This window comes from Lactuca sativa, chromosome 3 (assembly GCF_002870075.4).
Source record: "Lactuca sativa cultivar Salinas chromosome 3, Lsat_Salinas_v11, whole genome shotgun sequence".
In the NCBI taxonomy this organism is placed as follows: Eukaryota; Viridiplantae; Streptophyta; class Magnoliopsida; order Asterales; family Asteraceae; genus Lactuca; species Lactuca sativa.
The window spans coordinates 239,996,224-240,004,122 of record NC_056625.2 but is presented as its reverse complement, the minus strand read 5'-3'; the positions used below and the strand labels follow the sequence as shown (position 1 = coordinate 240,004,122).

Here is a 7,899-nt window from a genome sequence, read left to right as displayed (position 1 = left end):
TACTATATAATATTAAAAAATTAGGTGGGTTGTGAGACCCACCTTACGCCCATGACTGGATTGTTCTTACCAAGGTATTATCGAAAGATGGATTATGACGGGCCATTTTCCGACAAATAGCGAGTAGTGACTGCCACATTAATGTTAAATGCGACGACTTTGGCCACATCAAGCCGTCGCTAATTATGAGATAATTAACTGTTTTTTTTTTTCCAAAAAGAAATACAGAATTTACTAATATAACAAACAAGAAATCCAAATTGTGTAGTATAAATCAAAACATAAACATATGTTTAGAAGGTTTTTATTACAAAATCCACAAACATAATAAGATACCAGGAAAAAGAAAGCAAAGGAAACACATATAAAAATTTTAGACACAATATGGGTGCAACTGCAAATAATACTAGTCCTAATATATTGGGTCCCAGCCTTTAGTAATTAGCTCATACGTCATCATGCGACCAAGCAACCGGAATAAGAAAATATATCATCTTATATGAATGGAGACATAATACAAAATTAGTGAATTCCGAAATTCAGTATTTTGTCCCTTTTTTTTTGAGTTATGCCGAATCATTTTGTAATACAAAACATTTTAATGCGACGACAGGACTCAGGAGAAATAACTAAACGCAACACCTTTTCATTTTCAACTTCCGGGAAAACTTTATTAAAGTCAAACTCAAACCATATCCAATTAACTTTGTGAACCTCCAAGCGACGCAATCATCATTTTTGGCATATCCTTCTTCGGAGAAAAAAAAGAGAGGAAGAAAGAAGATGACATACGCAGGTCTTCAGTTGTTCATGAATAACTTGAAGGAGCTGATTGACTGTAAAGATAACCCACTGATCATCAATAGCCCTTCCATTCTGTATGAAAGACCTCAATTCCAACAACTTTATGAAGAGCTTTGTCCGGTGATCCAATTTTTTTTTATCAACCAAGATGAAGACGAAAAAGTTAGAAATCTCAAGAAAAGATTCAAACAAGCTGCAGAAGAGGTACAAGATACCATGGATCTCTTTCTGTCCAATGTCCACTTCAGAAATAAAGGACGTTTCACTAGATTCTCCGTGGTCAAAAGATCCTTGGATCATGAGGAAGTAATAAAGTCAATCAAGGTTGAATTCGCCATGATCACCAATAACAAGAAGCTGTCAGGGATTGCCTCTCGCAGTGGTTGTTGTAGCGGGAATTTTAGCAAATGAAGTAATGAGCAAATATTTCTGGGAAAAAATTGCTGAAAAGGTCACTTCATTCATTATTCAATCCCACAAAGGATACGTTGACACCCTAGCTTTGAGTATCGATCATTTAGCTTTTCACTTGAGAGACTGTTTTCTTTATTTAGGAGGGTTCCCGGAAGACTTCAAGTTCTTAGTGCGAAGGTTGATATGGTTATGGGTGGCTGAGGGATTTATACTAGAAGATGGAAATAGAAGCTTGGAAGAAATTGCAAAGATTACCTGATGGATCTAGTAGACAGAAATCTCTTAATTGTAACAAAGAGGAAGTTTAATGGTGGTGTCAAAGTTTGTACAATTCATGATCTTGTGAGGGAGCTATGCCTAGAAAAAGCAACAAAAGCGAATTTCTGCTTAAAAATACACAAGCCAATGTCTTCTTATCCTGTTGAGGTTATTATGACACACAAGCAACGACATGTTTTCACATATAACGACCTCAACGTCATGAATTTGTCTAATCCGCCCATCCCAAGCATTCGATCCCTCTTGTGTTTTCATACAAAAACATCCATGATTTTCAACTCCGATGAGTATATTCATCCATACATGCTTTTAATGGTTTTGGATCTACAAAAATGTGGCCTTAATAGAAAACACTTTCCAGATGTAATACCCTTACTTGTTCACTTGAGGTACCTTGCAATTTGTTATCCCTCGAGGTCTTTCCCATCCTCAATCTGCAATCTTTGGAGCCTTCAAACCCTCATTGTTAAAACAGATTTTATACCATTGGTGTTGCCAAGTACCATATCAAACTTGGTCAAACTGAGGCATTTGTGGAGTGACGGGGATATTTACTTTCCTCCTATTATAAAACCAATGAAATTGAAAACAATTTCCAATGTGAAGTTGGGAGATGGAGCTAAATGTTGGCTTAAATGTTTCCCTGGTATAAAGAAGCTTACATGTGCACTTTACACATACGATGAAAATGACTTCAAATCGCTAGCTTATCTTGAATCACTGAAGTTAATTGGGTCAGGTAGCAGAAAGAAATCAATGGAGGTAGATTTTCCGAAAGGTGAGCTGATCTTAGAAAAGAATCACTCTACAATGCCTGCAACAATTAAAAAACTTACATTATTGTAGTGTCGTCTTCCATGGAGTGATATTTTGATAATTCAGTCGTTACCTAACCCTGAGGAACTCAATCTGCTTGACAACGCATTTGAGGGACCTCAATGGGACACTGGTGAGGAGCAGTTTCCACAACTAAAATTCTTGAAATTGCAAAACTTAAATATCCAACAGTGGCACGCGTCTAATATCAACTTCCCACATCTCAAACGATTAGTCTTGTTGAAATGCAATTATCTTGAAGAGGTTCCACTCGAAATTGGGGACATCTCAACGCTTGAGCTTATTGAAACTGATGACATTATCTCCATTGTTGAATCCCTTGACAGAATTCAAGAAGAGCGAGAAGTCAGAATTATAGAATAAAGGGGCCTACATATGTTTAGATTACTATTTAATATAATCCCAAATTTTTAACTCTCCTTGAATATTTGTTTCAAATATATAGCAGGAGTTTCTATTAGAAGTTAGGGGCGGAACAGATAAACTAGAACAAACTAGAATGAGAGGGTCGGAACTCGGAACCAAAACTTCAAACAAAAACTTATTCAAACAAGTTTGATTTGGTTAAAAGCTATGAAATACTAAAATTTTAATCAGACAACTAGTAGTTAATATAATTACAAAAGATATTTTCCCCTGAAAACTTATGGGAAAATGACTTAGGATGGTAACTACCTTTTATCCGTGTTTACATATTGACAACTTCTTCTTTTTTGTACATAATAAAGCAACTAACTTGTTTTAACTGTTTAAATTACACCAATATTACCGGCTAATACTTGTTTTAACCGGTAACTCAAAGGGAAAATAACTTAGGAAGGTAACTACCTCTTATCCGTGTTTACATATTGGCAACTTCTTATTTTTTGTACATAAGAAAGCAACTAATTTTTTTTAACTGTGTAACATCCTAAAAATCATGACTAAAAATTTCTTTTTTAATTTAATACTAAAACCATAATTGTCAAACCATTAATTTAATACTCCGGCATCGGGCCACGCCCGGCATCAGGCCCCGCCTGGCATCGAGCCCCGCTCGGTATACATATCTGTCTCTCTTAGGCCACACATAAAGAAACATACTCTACTGTATCCCTGTCCTAAGAAACATACTATGCTAATAATGAGATATGGAACTTCGTCCGTACTCAGCTAGTTCCAGCCAAGGCTTCAGCAGTGCAAGGTAAGTCTCCTCACTATGTGAATGTGTCTAAGGCCACAATGCCAGCCCATGTAGTCTATGAGTAGGAAGACCTGGGAGTTAGCCCTAGGCTTTGTATGCTAGTATGTTATTCCAGACCAAGATCCGATGTCGGGCGGGTGCCCGAGGAATGTTTGCATGTTAGGTTATACTTGTTGTCTGTGTGATACTTGTATGTGCTTGGTAGGGAGGTGAGTGTGGGCGAGGTCCCGTATCTTATCACTAGCTGAGTACGGACGATGTTCCGTATCTCATTATTAGCAGAGTATGTTTCTTAGGACAAGGATACAGTAGAGTATGTTTATTTATGTGTTAGCATGTTATATGATTGTATGTGTTTAGCGGGCGGGGCCCGGAGACAGGTGGGGCCTAAGAGAGACAAATCTGTATACCGAGCGGGGCTCGATGCCAGGCGGGGCCCAATGCTGGAGTATTAAATTAATGGTTTGACAATTATGGTTTTAATATTAAATTAAAAACGAAATTTTTGGTCATGATTTTTGGGATGTTACACAGTTAAAACAAAGTTAGTTGCTTTCTTATGTACAAAAAATAAGAAGTTGCCAATATGCGAACACGAATAAGAGGTAGTTACCTTCCTAAGTCATTTTCCCTTTGAGTTACCGGTTAAAACAGGTATTAGCCGGTAATATTGGTATAATTTAAACTGTTAAAACAAGTTAGTTGCTTTATTATGTACAAAAAAGAAGAAGTTGCCAATATGTGAATATGGATAAGAGGTAGTTACCCTCCTAAGTCATTTTCCCAAAACTTATTTAGGTATTCACACTAAATATAAAGGGATATATAATGTGTAGACAAGCCATGGGCCATAATAATGGGCTTACAACATAATACATAAAATACATATATACTAATATCCTAGTGAAGTCATAAAGGTAGGCACAGGATGAACGTTCAGGACTTGAAGTCAAGAAATAGTCAGGAGGGAAGGCCTTTGGTAAAGATGTCGGCATACTAAAATGTAATCGGAACACATAAAACACGAATATATCTAATAGTAACTTTGTCACGGACAAAATGAATATCAATCTCAATGTTCTTTGTGTGTTGATGTTGAATGGGTTTGTGGACATGTAGACACGTTCACATTGTCATAGTAGACAATTATAGCTTTAATAAGAATGAAGCGAAGCTCTGTGAGTAACTTATGAAGCCACAATGATTATGCAACCGTATTTAGCAATTCATTCGTATTCGGCTTCCGTACCAGAGCGAGAAATAGTCACCTGGTGTTTAGTGAAGTAAGAGATGATGTTACTGCTTAGAAATACGTAGTAACCATATGTGGATCATCGAGTAGCAGGACATCCCCCACCTTATAATTCGCACCAAAGTACGCAATAAGATCACGTGAGGAGGAGGCATGATGTTGGATGTCGTGGTCAATGGTTCCTCATAGATATCTCATAATGTGTGTTTAATACATGAAGATGTGGCTCACGAGGGTCATGAATATACATATATATATATATATATATATATATATATATATATATATATATATATATACACACACACACACACACACACACACACACACACACACACTAGGCGAATCCCCGCGCGTTGCGCGAGAATAGAATTATATACTTAAAATAATAACTTTTACCAAATTATTATTTAATATTTCTACTTTGAAACAAAATGTTAGTAGTAAAGCAAACATATAGTTAACATATTAGTTTTATTAAACATTATAGTTTAATTTTTAAGTCATTGTGATATATACAATTATTTGATAATTTTATAAACCGTTTAAAATTGTGTAAATTATATATCAAATGAATGATAATATAACGGGTAACAAAACGTATGAACAAAAATATGAACTGCAACTTTTAGTAATATAAAAATAGAAAAACATCTATTATAACATTTGTATTAAAAAAACTATATATACAACGAATAATAAAAAATATGAAAAATAAACACTATAACTTTTAATAACATAAAAACACTAAAACATCTATTATAACATTTATATTAACTCTTCATATTTAAATCACAAATCTCTTCAAATACATTAATGTTTTTAATGAGCAAAACTTTACAACCTTATAAAGGAAAGGAAAATAAAAAGTTATTAGTGATTAGTAATTAATAATCATAAGTTAAAAATTCTTGAGTTGTAACTAATAAATATACATAAATTAGAAAACTCTTGAGTTGTAGTGTGGGTTTCAAATGAATGTGGTACTCGAAAATGTATTATTATTATTATTATTATTATTATTATTATTATTATTATTATTATTATTATTATTATTATTATTCGTCTAAATAATTGGTTTTGATGCATCATTTTAATCCCTTCAATTATTAATCATAAAGATATTTAATTATAAATTTATAACATACATAGGTGCATATACATGTTAAACAAATCAAATATAATATATATATTTTCGTAAATGTTATATGTAATTCTTGTCATAGTAATATGGATAAATTACTTTCACATGAAGAACATATCATGATAAGTCTATTATAATTACATATCAAATATTCAAAATTATGTTATCTTTTAAATATTATCTTTTAAATATGGTGTGTAGGATAACCCAACAAAAAACAATAGAAAATAAACATAATCAAAATAGAAAAACTACAATCAAATAAATAAGAGCATTGGGTGGTTGAATATATAAATAAAGATGTTACATAAACATACATTTAAATCAAAAGAAAAAACTAACATTCGTCAACTTTACTCAATCAAAAAAACCTATATCCATTTTATGAATCTTCTTTTTTCATTTAACACCATTCAACCATAGAAACTTGATGACAATTCTTCACTAACCTTCAATCAAAATGTTTTTCTTGAAAAAGAAGAATCAGAAAGATATTCCAAGCAAAACATTGATGTTTTGAAAGTCACATTCAAGATTGAGTAATACACACAAATCACATATAAATATTAAATGAGAAACTGAATATAAAGAAAGAATGGAAAAACTTCATTTGTTTTGGTTGAAAGAAAAAATTATATTACAATTACCATCGATACGACATAACCCATTTCTTCAAATCATCATATTTGGATCATGCATGCTTCAACTATATGAAAACTTTTGAATCACAATATCTTCAAATCCTTCTTACACGTAAGATTTTATATAACACAAAAGACACAAAATATTGGTCTTTTTATAGTAAACTTTTCACTAAGTACTAATTAAACATAATATAAGTTATAACACTTTTGAGTGTTAAATCATAATTATGAAAACTTTTGAGTTGCATTAGTTAAAAAAGGGGGTTTCAAATGAATGTGGTTTGAGAAAGTTAAAAAAGGGTGTTTCAAATGCATGAGATTGAAGAAAAAATGCTAGCTTTATAAGTATGTATGGTATATATATATATATATATATATATATATATATATATATATATATATATATATATATATATATATATGTGTGTGTGTGTGTGTGTGTCTGTGTGTGTGACGCAATCCTAACCATTCATTTGATAGATAAAAAAACATTTTTAAAATGCAAAATAATTGAAAATTTTCGATTTTTTTTTTTAAAATATTATTTTCAGAATTTATATTTTAAAAAAAAATAATAATAATAATAAATACCAAAAAAATAAAAAAAAACAAAAAAACAATTTTTTTTATATATTCTAGTAGAATATTAGAATATTCTACATATCTGACAAATCTAGTAGAATATTCTAACATTCTAAAAATCACATTAGAATATTTACAGTGTAATATTCTATTAGAATATTTCACTGATTTAAAAAAACGGTAATTTATTTTTAGGTAATTAAAGTTCCGAAAATAATAATTAATTTTTCTTTTTGGATTTTTCCTTTTATTTTGCATTTTAAAATTATTTTTAGATTTGGTCTCACGGTCTCACAAAATTAGCACGGTCTCAAATAAACCTAAACCTAAGTGTGTGTATATATATATATATATATATATATATATATATATATATATATATATATATATATATTATTTTGTTTCTACTAACTATTGTATGTCAGAATGCATAGATCTGGACCATCAGATGGAATAAAATCAAGGGTCATGATCTGAGGGTCTATGATAGTACAATAGGGTAACATGTACTATATAATCACACAAATTTCAGTATAAGGGCATTTTAGTCAATTGAGACAAAATTAAAAAAGGAAAAATCAAGATTTATGGGATAATTAATGATTTTGGTTTAAAAAATTTGATTTTTTTTTTCAAAGTAATTCAATTTCCAACGTAATTTGTAAACATAAATTGATTTTATTCTATCAGAATGTTATTTTGTTAGAATGATATTCTGTAATTCTGTATGAATGGTATACAAATATGAACATAATATTAT

At 31.3% G+C, this 7,899-nt stretch overlaps 1 pseudogene; it reads left to right on the top strand.

Annotated features, from left to right (window-relative positions):
- Positions 1–1,476: 1,476 nt before the first annotated feature.
- LOC111906651 (putative late blight resistance protein homolog R1A-10) lies at positions 1,477–2,697 on the top strand (annotated as a pseudogene).
- The last annotated feature ends 5,202 nt before the right edge of the window (positions 2,698–7,899 follow it).